The following is a 14,799-nucleotide window of genomic DNA, read 5'->3' as shown; positions in this document are numbered from 1 at the left end:
TTAAATTACTAGATGAGGCAAGCAATGATATGTAAAAATTTCAAGTGCTGTCAGTTCTCATGTAAATTACTGCACCTTGTGGTGGCTTTTGGAGGAGTCTTTTAAAACGCATGAAAACTTCTACAATACAAGTTTGAAACACCTGTAGAGAAAAGACCAGATCAAAACTAGTGTGGAGAAAAACGTTGCAGCAGCAGCTCCGAAACTCATCTCACCAAAACAAATGTAGATGCTTCAGGCAGCAATGATGCAAAACAGTTGTGAGAACGTTAGGTAATGTAAAAGGTGAGTTTCCAATGCAGTGATAGAGAGTCGCAAACTGCCAGTGTAAAAACACCCACAGACTTTGCTGATGAGGCACTATTTACGCCTTGCACCCATTCTTTGTGCATGTAAAATGGTCCTCATGACCTTAAACTTCATTTTACCTGATGAAATGATCTCTTACTCAAGAAATGTTACACTGGAAGAAACTTCAACAGTCTTTAAAGTACCACTGGGCAGGACTCCTGTTTTACTCTGCCACTACACACTAACATGGCTGCCATCTGAAATTATGTTTTTGGATTAGAAATCAAAATGCTGATGTCTACATAGTTCATTGCACTCTGATTCAAAACATATGAATGATCTCGGAAAAATCAACATGTGGCTTATCAATGGCAATAGGAACATAGGGTTCTGCTGCCACACATTTTAGCAGACCTAATACTCTGCAGGTATTCCTGTTCCAGCAATATCTTCACATTGGTTTCATTACATTGGTCTTTTTTCTGTGGAGATGATTTAGAGCTTTGTGTTAATTATAGATACATGCTTCTCACCTTAGTGAGTATCCTAATTTTCCTATCTCAAATGGGGGATTTTGGGAATGCTGTTCTTGTAGTTTCCTCCCTTTCTAAGAAGCCATTTTAAATTCAAACAAAAAATATCTACAGCACAGAGGTTAAAAGACTGTTTATGGCAAAGTGTGAGCAGACTCCACTACAGATCCCATTCAAAAAGTTCCAGCTGGTTTCTTTGTGCTCTGATCTGAGCATGATTGACAGGAGTTCTTGCCTTCTAAAACAAACCTGAGAAATGAAGGGTGAAAGATGGGCAGGAAAAGTGGAACGTTGGCTTTGTGAAACTGACATTTGTCAGAGCTGGAAGATGAGTAACATAGCCCTGAGTAGAAAGTCAGAAGCTTGCACAGACTGCAACCAGCAGCAGCAAAAGGGTTTCCAGTCATAAAATTCAACAGACATGTCATTTGATTCTGCACGTTTATTTTGAAGCAAATCCCACTTAAGTCATTTAGATTTTTAACCAGTTCATTATCCATAGGCTTGCATTTCGAGGCAGGAAATTAGAGGTAACCCATATAGTAAAGCTTATTGAACTAGAATCTTCTTGGTAAACCAATGATTCCAGTCCAGTCAAATTTAAGATTTTAAAGTCCTATTGATGGTTTACTCCCAGAAGTATAGCTGTGTTGGTCCGTTACAGCCCAAATACTAGGAGTGTTTGTAGTACTTTAAATTAAAAAAAAAAATTCTAAAACCAGAGCCCACTTCATCAGGTGCTCCAAGTGCTTCTACTACATACAGATTTGTAATGTACTGAGTGACGAGACGTTTTGAAGGCAACATGCTTTATTAGCGAGTACATCACAAAAGAGGGAAACGCGGGCCGGGTCCCAATTATATACATACCCCGGAACAACCCTCAGCCTGGCCAGGTCCAATCCTGGCCAGTTAAACTTCCCGCCACAGATCTTGATTGGCGGAGTGTATTTGCGAGCTATGTCTGAGGACCAGTGGACTCCCACTGGTCACCTCTGTAGCGTTTGCTGCGTTGTAACTTCAGGACTAAAATGCAAGACACAACAAGATTTATGCTCAGGTCTGGGGAAAAACTATTACAAAGAGGCCAGAAGGCAGTTTCCCAGGACATAGTTTTAAGAAGACATCTAAAATACAGAAAAGGTAAAGGTAGTCCCCTGTGCAAACACCAGTTATTTTAGACTCTGGGGTGACATCGCATCACGGCATTTTCACAACAGGCTTTTTTTTTTACAGGGTGGTTTGCCATTACCTTCCCCAGTCATCTACACTTTACCCCCAGCAAGCTGGGTACTCATTTTACCGACTTAGGAAGGATGGAAGGCTGAGTCAACCTTGAGCTGGCTCCCAGCTTCTGCTGGGATTGAACTCAGGTCGTGAGCAGAGAGTTCGGACTGCAGTACTGCAGCTTTACCACTCTGCGCCATGGAGCTGCTACATACAGATACATACAGAAGCAGATATTAAAAATAACTACCCACTTTGATTTAGAACTGCCCAGTGCTGTATGCTGAGTTGAGAAGCCATTTTAGTGCTTAAAATGGTTAGAGGTGTGGGAATTTGCTTTTGATAACAGACCATATCTAAGCTAACTCCTTTCATTTGCCATCCATGGCCTAGTCAAGTTATTACAGGATGGTTTGCATAAAAGAAACACATCATACACAAGAAAATAAAATTGTGGGTGCTAGGGTCTCCATCAGAGAGCATATCCACTTTAAATAAAAGATGTTTCTGTTGTTTAAAATCAATCCATTTTAAGAAGTCTTCGATAGGGTTGCCAAGTCCAATTTAAGAAATATCTGGGGACTTTGGGGGTGGAGCCAGGAGACATTAGGGGTGGAGCCAAGATCAAGGCTGTGACAAGCATAATTGAACTCCAAAGGGAGTTATGGTCATCACATTTAAAGGGACGGCACACAACCAGTAACCAAGATGGCGGCAGTCAAGGAGCTTGGTGCTAATGCTCCTTGAATAACACCTTCTGCCGCCTCTGCTATGCACTAAAAACTTCCTGCTGCTGCCTACGTCTGTTGCTGCTGTTGGGAAAGGCGAATATTGACTGAGAGCTTTCTACCTCGCCTTTTCCTGAGAAAAAACAAGCGGTTACCTGCGGGGGCTGGTCGGAGCGGGGTGGCGCGGTCGGCTCGGGCGTGGCCTGCTGGGTGGCGCTGTGGGCCGACTTGTGTTGGGGGAGCGGACCGGCCGCGGACTGACCGCGGGAGGCGTCAGGTGCTGGGGCGACTGTGGCCGCCAGCTGGGGTGCGGCGGAGCCGGGCCTGGCTGGCCACGGGGGGCGTCGGGTGCTGGGGCAGCTGTGGGGGGAGGCAAGCGCGGCCAGTACTGAAGTTCAGAGCAGGGTGCCCAGTCAACTCAGCAGGTAGTTTTTCGCCGCAGGTAGCCTGCAGTTGTGCTGGAGGCCACTTGAAACGGGGGGAGAGGAGTAGGGTCTTAAGAGACAGACTGGCCCCTCTTCCCCCGTTTCAAGTGGCCTCCAGCACAACTGCAGGCTACCTGCGGCGAAAAAGTTTCAGGAAGGCAGACACATTGCCTTCGCATGCTGCTTTCTCTCCCCCCCCCCACTCCCCGCGAGGACTCGCACCGGCTCTGTGTTGGGGAGCGCCAGCTCCCGCAGGCTGCTGCTGCTGCACGAACAGCGGAGAGAAAGGAAGCGGATCAGCTCCACACCAGTCCCAAAGGCGAAAAGGAAACTGAGGAGGGCCAGAACCAACAACAAGAAGGGCAGAAACGCCATGGTGGGGGGTGGGGGGGGGAAGGCGCTTCTCCCGCCGTCTAGAGGAACCGCCCCGTCGGGGGAGGGGCTTTCCTCTTCTCCGCTTCACCGTAGCTACAGTGAAGCAGAGAAAAGGCGGCAGAAACGCAGCGGCATCGCTCACTCCGCGAGTCTGGGTCCTCCAAGATGGGCGCCATTTCCCCCCCGTCCCCCACTTCCGTTTTTGGGGGGAGTGGGGGAAGAGGCTGGAAATCCTGGGGTCCCCCGCCAGGGCGGGAGGGTTGGGAAGCCTAGTCTTCGACTCTGTGGACAGAAACAAACTATGGAATAAACTAAAGGATCTTAATATAGATCCCCGTCTGTTAAATCTATTAAAGAATTTACATACAAATACAACTTGCCAGGTAAAATTCTCATCTATAGGTCACCTAACAGAAAAAATACCAGTTTGTAAAGGAGTTAAACAAGGGTGTGTGTTAGCCCCACATCTTTTTAATCTTTTCTTAAATGATATGGCACAATATCTTAGTTTCATAAATGGGCACCCACCTAAGTTAAACGATCTCTCAGTCCCAATATTATTGTATGCTGATGATACAACTATACTTTCCTGCACAAGAGTCGGCCTGCAGCGATACCTGAAAGCTTTTAACAACTACTGCCAGCTTAACTCACTTGCTATAAACTATTCCAAATCTAAGGTTGTGGTCTTTTCTAAAAGTTGGCGACCACAAAAATGGTATATAGGCAAGCAGGAAATTGAGCGATCCAAATGCTTTAAATATTTGGGCATAACCTTTAATTACAATCTCAAATGGGCAGTTCACCGTGACAGAATAATAAATATAGCTAGTTGTCTTCATCTCAATTTGAGCAGTCTTATTATAAAAGAGGTAACCAATGTTTGCCTGCTGCAATCAGAGCTCTTAATGCTAAAACACTATCACAAATTTTATATGGTATCCCTCTGTGGATTAATGCTCTGAACCAAAAAATAAAAAATATCCAGGCTGCATTTCTGCGACAACTTTTAGGAATCCCCAACTGTAATCTGTTCAGAAACAGGCCAATCTCTGAAACAAAAGCTTGAACTCTAACGTTTAAATATTGGTTATGGATATTTTATAGGACTGAACCAACTAGTCTGCTCAACTATCTAAAAAGAGACCCTTATAATGCTGCTTGGCAAGATGGAATCATGTCGAAGCTCAAACACATGGGAATTGCAATTGATTATCTATTTTCATCTGATGAATTTTATAATTTTAGTTTTATCAAACAGAGAATCTTAGATCTAGAATCTCATAAACTGTGTCCTGTCCAATTTTATACATACTCTCCTGCCTCACTTGGACTTGATCAGACGGCCAGGAAAATGGCCAAATATTTATCTGAACTTGATAATCTGCAACACTGGAATTCTTTTATGCTGGCTAGGATGAATGCATTTCCCTTCAATGTTTTCTATGGGAGATTTCTTCCCCTTTAGCGAGAGACATGCGGGTCAAGCTCATCGGATTCCATCCAGCATATTTTATTGAACTGCCAACTGTATATTAATCTCTGGAAGGTTTTGTTCGATAGTCTTTCCTTAGTGTCCTACATTCAAGAAAATAGGATTGATTGCCATTTCCTACTAAATGCCAACATAAATTGATATCACAAAAGCTGTTACCAAATTCTTGGCTGAAATTGTCAAAAATTATTCTTAGCAGTTTTTATTGTGATCTTAATCTTAGTTTAACCTTTTATGCTTTGAACAGACATATCTGATTGTTGTTTGGTTGACAAGTCTCTGTATATCTCTTATCATTATGTCAATAAAGGGTGATTGGACAAGAAGTCCCCCTCCCCTCTCCCCAAGCTGGAAGTTTTTTAGAACCTGACAATGAAGCCCTACTGCTGTAGGGCTTGCACTGCAGTTAGTACACAAAGAAAGGACAACTGTGGTCCCCATTATAATTAATGGCCTAAACAACTATTCTTGCTGTTGTGGGATGATTTCACATGTTCATGAGAGTGGTAGTGGAAGGAGAACAGGATGAAAATGTGCATGAAGCAAAACATTTGTATATACAACACCTCCAGAGGCTGGACACTGGCACACAGAGGGGTCATAATTCCTCCCATCTCTCTTTACCACTGCCTAACATCAGCAACATCATTAAGAGCCAAAGTAGGTGCGATGCAGGGGATCCACATGTGGTTATTCATGTGTTCTCCCAACCACAGGTAAAGCAGAGGACCACTGGGATTCTTTATATATGTTCTATATAAGAAATCAGAGCATGAGGACTGGAGTCCCTACACATTGTCCCTCCTCTCCTTACCTTGCTATAATTTGATGTTTGAATGATTTGTGTCTGACCCTGACCTTGATACCAAAAGCAAACAGGGACTTTTTCCAACACCTCTTAAAGAGGCTGTGGTCCGCCCTCTCCTGAAAAAGGCTACATCAGATCAGGCCGAATTGGCACATTACCGGCCAGTCTCAAATTTGCCCTTTTGGGGCAAAATTGTTGAGAGGGCAGTAGCGTTACAGTTGCAAAGTTTTCTGGATGACGCTTCCATCCTAGATCCTCACCAGTCTGGCTTTTGTCTGGGTCATGGGATGGAGAAAGTGCTGGTCACCCTGATGGATGACCTCCAGCGGCATCTGAATCGAGGTGGCTTGGCAGTGCTGATGTTGTTCCACCTATCGGCTGCGTTCGATACGGTCGACCATCAGTTACTGACCCACCGCCTCGCCAACGTGGGGATTCAGGGGCTGGCCTTGCAATGGCTTTCCTCTTTCCGTGACGGTCGTGGACAAAAGGTGGCGATTGGGGGAGAACTGTCCCAGAGGCATCCACTTAACTGTGGGGTGCCACAGGGGGCAGTGCTCTCCCCGATGTTATTTAACATCTACATGCACCCCCTTGCCCAGATTGCCCGGAGGTATGGGCTGGGCTGTCACCAATATGCTGATGATACCCAGCTCTATCTACTGATGGACGGCCAGCCTGGCTGCGTCCCAGAAAATCTGGACCTGGCGTTGCAAGCCATGGCAGGATTGCTCAGGCTGAGTAGGTTGAAGTTGAACCCAGCAAAGACAGAGGTCCTTTGCCTGAGCCGTGGCGGCCTGGGAAGGGAAATCCCCCTACCAGCTTTTGACGGTGCACCATTGGAAACGGCGTGCAAGGTCAAGAGCTTGGGGGGTGCTACTGGAGCCTTCCTTGTCAATGGAGGCCCAGATAGCAGCCACTGCTAAATCCGCCTTTTTTCATCTTAGGCGGGTGAAACAGTTGGCTCCCTTCCCGGAGCGCGACAACCTGGCAACAGTGATCCATGCAACGGTCACCACAAGGTTAGACTACTGTAATGCCCTCTACATGGGGCTGCCCCTGTGCCGAACCTAGAAACTGCAGCTAGTGCAGAACGCGGCAGTCAGACTGTTATTGGGGCTCCCTAAGTGGGAGCACATACAGCCGAGGCTGCGGGAACTGCACTGGCTGCCAATTGTGTACCGGATTTGTTACAAGGTGCTGGTTATTACCTTTAAAGCCCTATATGGCCAAGGACCTGCCTACCTTAGGGACCGTCTCTCCCCATATGTTCCCCAGAGGGTACTGAGATCTGGTTCGCAAAATCTATTGACAATCCCTGGGCCGAAGGAGGCCAAACTGAAAACTACAAGAGAAAGGACCTTTTTGATCACAGCTCCCCACTGGTGGAACCAATTACCAGAAGAGGTGCGGGCCCTGCGGAACCTTGCCCAGTTCTGGAGGGCCTGCAAGACTACCCTCTTTTAGCTGGCTTTGTCTTAATGTGGAATCTATTGTACCATTGTCACGAAAAATGGTAAGATGAGTAACATCGAGACTGTAGCACCAAACGAATTTGCTGGAACTAAATTTTATGGTTTTAGTTAGATGGTTTTAATGTAATAGTATATATAAGTGAATTGTAATATGTAATATGTTGTGCAAACAGTGTGCTTTTATTATTGTAATGTTTGTATTTTATGTTATGCTATGTGCGCCACCCTGAGCCTGCTTCGGCGGGGAGGGTGGGATACAAATTAAATATTATTATTATTATTATTAAAAGAAGAAAAGCAATAGAGAATAGTGAGATGAAGTAAGAAGAGGATAGGAAGGGAGAGATCATTCAACCATGTTATCTAGTTTTTCTCTTTAAAAAGTTACATGCACATCCTGCTTTAGATAAGCATGGGCAGACACTTGAGACACATGGATCATATCTAATTTTTGCCAAGTTCAGCCTTTTGCACAACTAGTCATTTATTAGTTTGTTATACCAATATATTGTTACATCTTTTCTCATGAATCTCTGTATCTCCTTCTACCAGAAATCTATTCCATGCATTGCCATGCATTTGGAACAAAAAAGAAAGCAAAACACCCAGCACTATAACCTAATGAGCTAGCCCCAGGCCTCAGATTCAGGAGGAGCTCACAGGAGCACAGCTCCTGAACCTTTCTGAGAGTCTCCCCTCTTCCTCCCCATCTACCTTGTCCATTGAATAGGAAGTGCAGCTGCATAAAGATCCCTGGATTAGGAGAGTGGGCAGCCAGCCAACCACCAGGGGCTTTGCCACACCCCCAGAAGCCCTCATTAACCCCTGGAGAAGCCAGCACCCCACCCTTTCTCCACTTCTTATGTGATTTTGGGTGGCGGGTGGCTTGCTGGCCTTTTGACAGGTGGGGGGGGGGGCGGCCCAGGAGAACTCCAGGCGAGCGAGGCCTGCTTAGGCTGGCTGGATCTCTAGCCAGTGCAAGCATGCCTTGCTTGCCCGGAGGTCTCCTTTCTTGCATCAGGGTGCTTTTGGCTGGGGTGGTGGTGGCATATGCTAATGAGCATAACTCATTAGCACCACCACCACCTATTTTTCTACAAAACGACCCCTGGCTAGCCCAACTCATTTTTACAAAGGATAAGAAAATAAATTATTATACGTTTAATTACAAATGAAAAATAAACTAAGCCACTGTTAAGTAACACACCAAAAACAAACAGGCCAATAGATCATATTAGGTAAATCTTAAAGTTTGTGGAACTTCAGCCTGCATCCCTGGTATAGTGCAATCAGAACTACTTAGGGTTAACATCCAAACAAAGTAAAGAGTTGAAACTGTTTTAAATACTTGAAACTGTTTTTAAAAAATCTTGAGAACTAACTTAAAAATATTTCATGGATATGTAGAATAATGACAATAGAAACAAACCACCTCCCCAAAATTCCTAAACATATTTCCAAATTATTCTCATCAAAATTAAGAAAAAAATGACAAAATATGTTTGAAAAAAAAAAATACAAGCAGGCAAAAAGGCCAAATTTAAATCCAATATTATGCACCACGCTAGGGATAAAAGATGACTGAGCTTCCTTTATTACAAATTCTATTGGGAGTTTGTTTACCTCCAATCAATATTACATTATATGTAAAACCTGATAGGAACAAAATGGTTTGACTTGAAAATGTAAGTAATTAGAAAGCGTTCCTTGGAAGAATGAGAAACAGACAGCAAGCTATTGCAGGCTTTTAAGCAATGCTGCTTGAGAAACAGTGAGCTAGCTGAAAAATGATTTACAGTTCTCAGAAATTATTCTGATTGGGTGAAGTTAGCTTACTGTGGAATGGAACAAGGAGCTGTTTTTTAAAAAAAATTGAAGTGGGAAGGAGTCAGCAAGTTGATAAAAAAATAGCTGGAGTTGGAGCTGGAAAGTAGAGTGGAGAGAAAACTCCTAATAAGAGACTCTGAAGAAAAGGAGTCTGTTAAGCCCCCATCTGTAGCAGAGGAGTGTTGTGACTTCTGTAACTGACAGACTTGGGATGGAGACAGTGAGTCTGGCAAAGAAGTGTCAGAATTCTATTCAAGAAATCTCCTTGTGTGAAACACAGAAACGCTACTTGAGTAGAGGATTAATCATTCTCAGTATGGAAATTTATTAACCCGTTTACAGGGACTGTTCTTCTGGAAGATAAAGATTGGACAAAAGGTTTGAGGAAGCACAGGTCCCTCAAGCAAGTCAAAAGAGGTTATTGCTATTAAGGAGAAGAGAATAACAATCTGGTCAGAGGAAGACAGGGCAGTTAGGAAAGCCCCTGGTCCATAAAAACAGGATTAAAGTATAATAAGATCTCTGTGTGTCTGTATGTCCAACCAGTAACAAGCTTAAGAGGAAATGTAAGGCACTTTAGTAATATCTGTATCACAGTAGTGAAAAATCTATAACAGCAGCAAGCCAAAGTAAACCAAGAAAAAATACTCTCTAAATATCTCTTGTGTTGTAAAAAGCAGTTTGGGGTATATCTTCAAAACTCTCTCTACCAATCCTAACCAAAGCTCATTCGGAAGCGCGGCATTACTGGATCTTTTGCTCAGTGTAAAATCAGTCATAGTTTTCCATTTCTTGCCTGTTTGTTCTAATAAATTTGATTCTTTTTTCAACTTTCAGTATGCCTAGGTGCCTATTTCTGAGGGAGAATTTTATAGAGACACAGACCCTCAGTTCCTTATGAAATAAAGTGAGTTCAACCAGATCTGAATCAACCAAGAACACTTTATTGCAAGAAGAAACAGTTACAGAGGAACACAGGCAAAACTGCAACTGTATACAATCTAGCAGGCAACAGTCACTCTATTAGCTCACTTCAGAATCCTTTATTTGCATCTCTTTGTTACAAGTTGTTACATGCCTAGCATCCTGATTGGCTAGTTCTTCCAGCTTCAGGATCCTGGTTTGCAAGGAGTACCTGTCTTAAGCTCAGGCAACAAGAACGCAGTGAGATGAAATGCATAACACCTTATCTGAGGTGTAAGCCTACCAAATCCCAAACAGTAATAAACTGAGACAAGGGCAGGTCTGCTAAGAAAGTTGGAGTAGGACATTTTCTACCCCAAACAACTCCCTTTTAAGGATTAAAAAGTCTTCACTTTGAGAAATGCATGCTGTTGACGCCTTTCAAATAAGCCACCGTTACGGACTCAGGAACTTAGCCTGAGAAGCTGGGGACAGCCTTACAGCGATTGGCTGGGATGCAGCCATGGTAACTGAAATGTAGCTAAATGAAGAGGCTTGCAGCAGGGAACACCTCAGGGTTTTCAGTTTTAGTTTTGGAGAGTCTTCAGAGAGAGTCTGAAGACTGGGACTTAGGCTAGTCAGTTGTGGAAGCAATTGGACAAGGAGCTAAGAACAGCCAGTGGGGCTGAGATCCTTGTGGAGACGGAGCTGTGCTGAGCTTCTGTCTGACAGAGAGTTTGACGTCAGTAGGGGGCAAAACCAGGCAGACTCCTTGTACAAACTGAGATCACACAAACACTCAGAAGGGAGAACTGGATTCTGGTGGTCAGCAGGGTTTCCCAAGATACAGACCAGAAAGCTAGCTGGGGCTGAGACACATCAGGAGTGAGGGGCTGGTATTAGCTCTCCGTGGTGTGAGTCCTGGATGCTACTGTGGAATGTCTGTGAGGGAGGATTAATCTGGCACCAGTCAGGAGTTCTCTGTGTGTGTGGAAAAGAGTGACTGGTTGTTATTTTTATGATTTGAATAACCAGAGCATATGGCTATATCATCTGAACTGCAAAGCATTCCTAGTGCCCAGTAGGTACTGCCTGCCTGTCATAGAGTTCTGTAGAATTCTAAAGCCTGCCTGTTTGGTAGTTTAAAAAAAATCTTCTGCCATTTAAATATTAAAAAATATTTAATTTTACCTCAGTCTGACAAATCTCTGTGTTTAGAAATTATTTTGCAAACCATTTGCCTGCCAACTGATTTGTTGTTATTGATCAGATCTAATCAATATTATTTTATCCCTCTCCCTTGCCTTTTATCTAATAAACATTTGTTGTGGTTTTTGACTTAAAAATCCTTTGGTGCCTGATTTCTTTTGTTCTGACAGGATTTTTGTATGTGTGCCTGAGGGACTGAGGGAAAAATTTATAGTGGTCACCCTCCCAAGCTGACCCTTACCAGTCCCTCACAGCCATATTAAGAATTCTGAAATAACTGTTGTACCTAGGATGGAAAATACCTGGAGACTTTGGGAGTGGATTCAGGAGAGGGGTGGAGTTTGGGGAGGTGAGGGGACTCAGCATGGTACAATGGTACAATGCCATAGAGTCCACCCTTCAAAGCAGCCATTTTCTCCAGAGGAGCTAGGTTTGCCAAGTCTAACTCATAAGAACATAAGAGAAGCCATGTTAGATCAGGCCAATGGCCCATCCAGTCCAACATTCTGTGTCACACAGCGGCCAAATATATATATATATATATATATATATATATATATATATATATATATATATATATATATATACACACACACACACACACACACACACACACACACTGTGGCTAATAGCCACTGATGGACCTCTGCTCCATATTTTTATCTAACCCCCTCTTGAAGGTGGCCATGCTTGTGGCCGCCACCACCTCCTGTGGCAGTGAATTCCACATGTTAATCACCCTTTGGGTGAAGAAGTACTTCCTTTTATCCATTTTAACCTGTCTGCTCAGCAATTTCATCGAATGCCCAAGAGTTCTCGTATTGTGAGAAAGGGAGAAAAGTACTTCTTTCTCTTTCTCCATCCCATGCATTATATTGTAAACCTCTATCATGTCACCCCTCAGTCGACGTTTCTCCAAGCTAAAGAGCCCTAAGCGTTTCAACCTTTCTTCATAAGGAAGGTGTTCCAGCCCTTTAATCATTCTAGTTGCCCTTTTCTGAACTTTCTCCAATGCTATAATATCCTTTTTGAGGTGCGGCGACCAGAACTGCACACAGTACTCCAAATGAGACCGCACCATCGATTTATACAGGGGCATTATGATACTGGCTGATTTGTTTTCAATTCCCTTCCTAACTCAGAAAACACCTGGGGACTTCAGGGATGTGGCTAGGAGACTTTCCCATTCCCTACAATAAATTAATAGAAATACAGCATTACAGAAAATACATTGAGGAGGAAGAAGGAAAATTATCCTTATTTATCCATTTTTGTCATTGCTGGGGAAAAGTTGGCCCAGTATCTCCTGTACACTACAGGAACTTGCCACTCAAGGGAGTGGGGGTGGGGGATAAAGTCCAGTGCCATATTGAAAACTAACAACATTTATTTTAGTATGACCTTTCAAGACCACAGCACAGTTAACTTCAGACAGATATGAAGGGAAAATTTAACTGTGAAAGGAGACAAGGCTAACTGAATTACAAGAAGAATCCTTCAAATGTAATTTTGCAATGCAAGGGGGAAAGTGAAAAGCTGGTGTTGAAAGGCTGGGTGCTAGTCCCTTCATAAATCAACAGAATTAGCAGATACACATATTTAAAGCAATTGTAAAAAGATAACTATTATTTTTGTGTTGTCAGAAAAAATAAACAGAAGCAACAACACTAACAATAGGGACCAATGCAAGGAAAACGCAAGAACTTAATGTATTTCCTTCCATGAAGATAGATTCAGGTGGGTAGCTGTGTTGCAAGCACACTAGATTTTCTCAAGCATTACTTATAGGTACGGAAAGGGTGAGGGGTTAGTAGCTTGGAAGGGCTACCTTTAATTCAATCTCAGCTATAATCACCCACTTACTTATATATCTTGCCTATAATTAACCCTTTCAGGCAATTAACCCATCACCCTCTCTCTACCTGTAGGTAATCACTGAGGAAATTCTGCTTCACTGTATCTGAAGAGGTGTGCTTGCACATGAAAGCTTAAGTGAATAAAACTTAGTTGGGCTTAAGCCTGCCACTTGGACCTAAACTATGTTCTGCTACTGCAGACCAACAGGCCTACTCAGGTGATAACAAGAGCGGAGCAGAACGCCTGCCTTCTTCCTATTGGCTAGAGACAGCCAACAACTCCAATACTCCACAGCACGATGGGAGATGTAATCTAGCGAAATAAAAACTAAACTAGCATAGCTACAAGCACAATATTTTTTCCGTTTCTCCCAGAACTTTCAAAAGTCTTTAACTTATATAACATTGATTGTTCTATCATTCACAGTATTTACAGTCCCGCTTTCAAGTCGTCATCTTTTGACAGTTTCTCCACCCAGTCCCAATTAACTCTCGGGATATTTCCATCAGGAGCCATGATAGCGCTGTAGAAGAAAAGCCATACAAGGGCTTGTGTCTCAGCTTCTGGTAGCGGTTCATAGCTTTGCCACCCCCTATTGCGTGTTAGGAGTCGGTACATGTGAATGTAAAATCCCGAATAATGCAAAATTGAGGATTCCTTTCCTTACATTGATGAGCCCTGTGGCGCAGAGTGTTAAAGCTGCAGCACTGCAGTTCTAAGCTCTGCTCGGATCAGTGGCAGCTCCGTTTTCCATCCTTCCGAGGCCGATAAAATGAATACCCAGTTTGCTGGAGGGAAAGCGTAGATGACTGGGGAAGGCAATGGCAAACCACCACATAAAAAGTCTGCTGTGAAGACGTTGTGAAAACAACATCACTCCAGAGTTGGAAACGACTGGTGTTTGCACAGGGGACCTTTCCTTTTCATTTCCTTACATCATGTTCTCTATTTAAAAAAAATGTAGAAAAACAAATTAGATAAGTCAGATACCTGATTTTTTTTTAGGGTTGGAGCAGGATTCCTGTAACTCACAACAGGCAGAAATGGAACCGGTGCACTCAGGCCCATAGCTATGAGGGGGCCTGTGGGGGTACAGCCCCACAACTTCTGGAAGAGGCCCCTGACTCTGGGGCCCCAACCAGCCCCTGGGGCCTCTGCCATGGTTCCAGAGCAGTGGAGAGGTTGTTTCTGGGGTGGGGCACATAAGCAGTCCCAGCCTCGGACCTGAGTTAAAGGGCCCGTTTATCAGTTGTTTCGCGGGCCCTTTAACTTGAGGGCCCTTTAACTGGGGGCCCTTTCTGCTGCTGGCCCCATGGGCTGTTTTAGTGGCAAGTAAGGGAGGGCTGTGGCAAGCTCACCGCTGCTCTCTCTTCCCCATCAGTAAAATAACGCGTGGGCCAGTGGCACAAGCAGCCCCCAGTCCCGCGCAAGTTAAGGGCCCGTGAAACAGCTGATCCGCGGGCCCTTTAACCGGTGTGAGGGTTGGGGGATGCTTCTGCTGCCGGCCCATGCGTTATTTTACTGGTGGGGAAGAGAGGGCGGCGGTGAGCTTGCCACAGCCCTCCTTTCCTTGCCACTAAAACAGTGCCGGCAGCAGTTGTGGCAAGCAGGGGGAGAAGGGATGGTGAGTGGGGGAGCGCTGCGGT

Source organism: Heteronotia binoei, chromosome 3 (genome assembly GCF_032191835.1).
Source record: "Heteronotia binoei isolate CCM8104 ecotype False Entrance Well chromosome 3, APGP_CSIRO_Hbin_v1, whole genome shotgun sequence".
NCBI lineage: Eukaryota > Metazoa > Chordata > Lepidosauria > Squamata > Gekkonidae > Heteronotia > Heteronotia binoei.
This window is presented reverse-complemented; position numbering follows the sequence as displayed.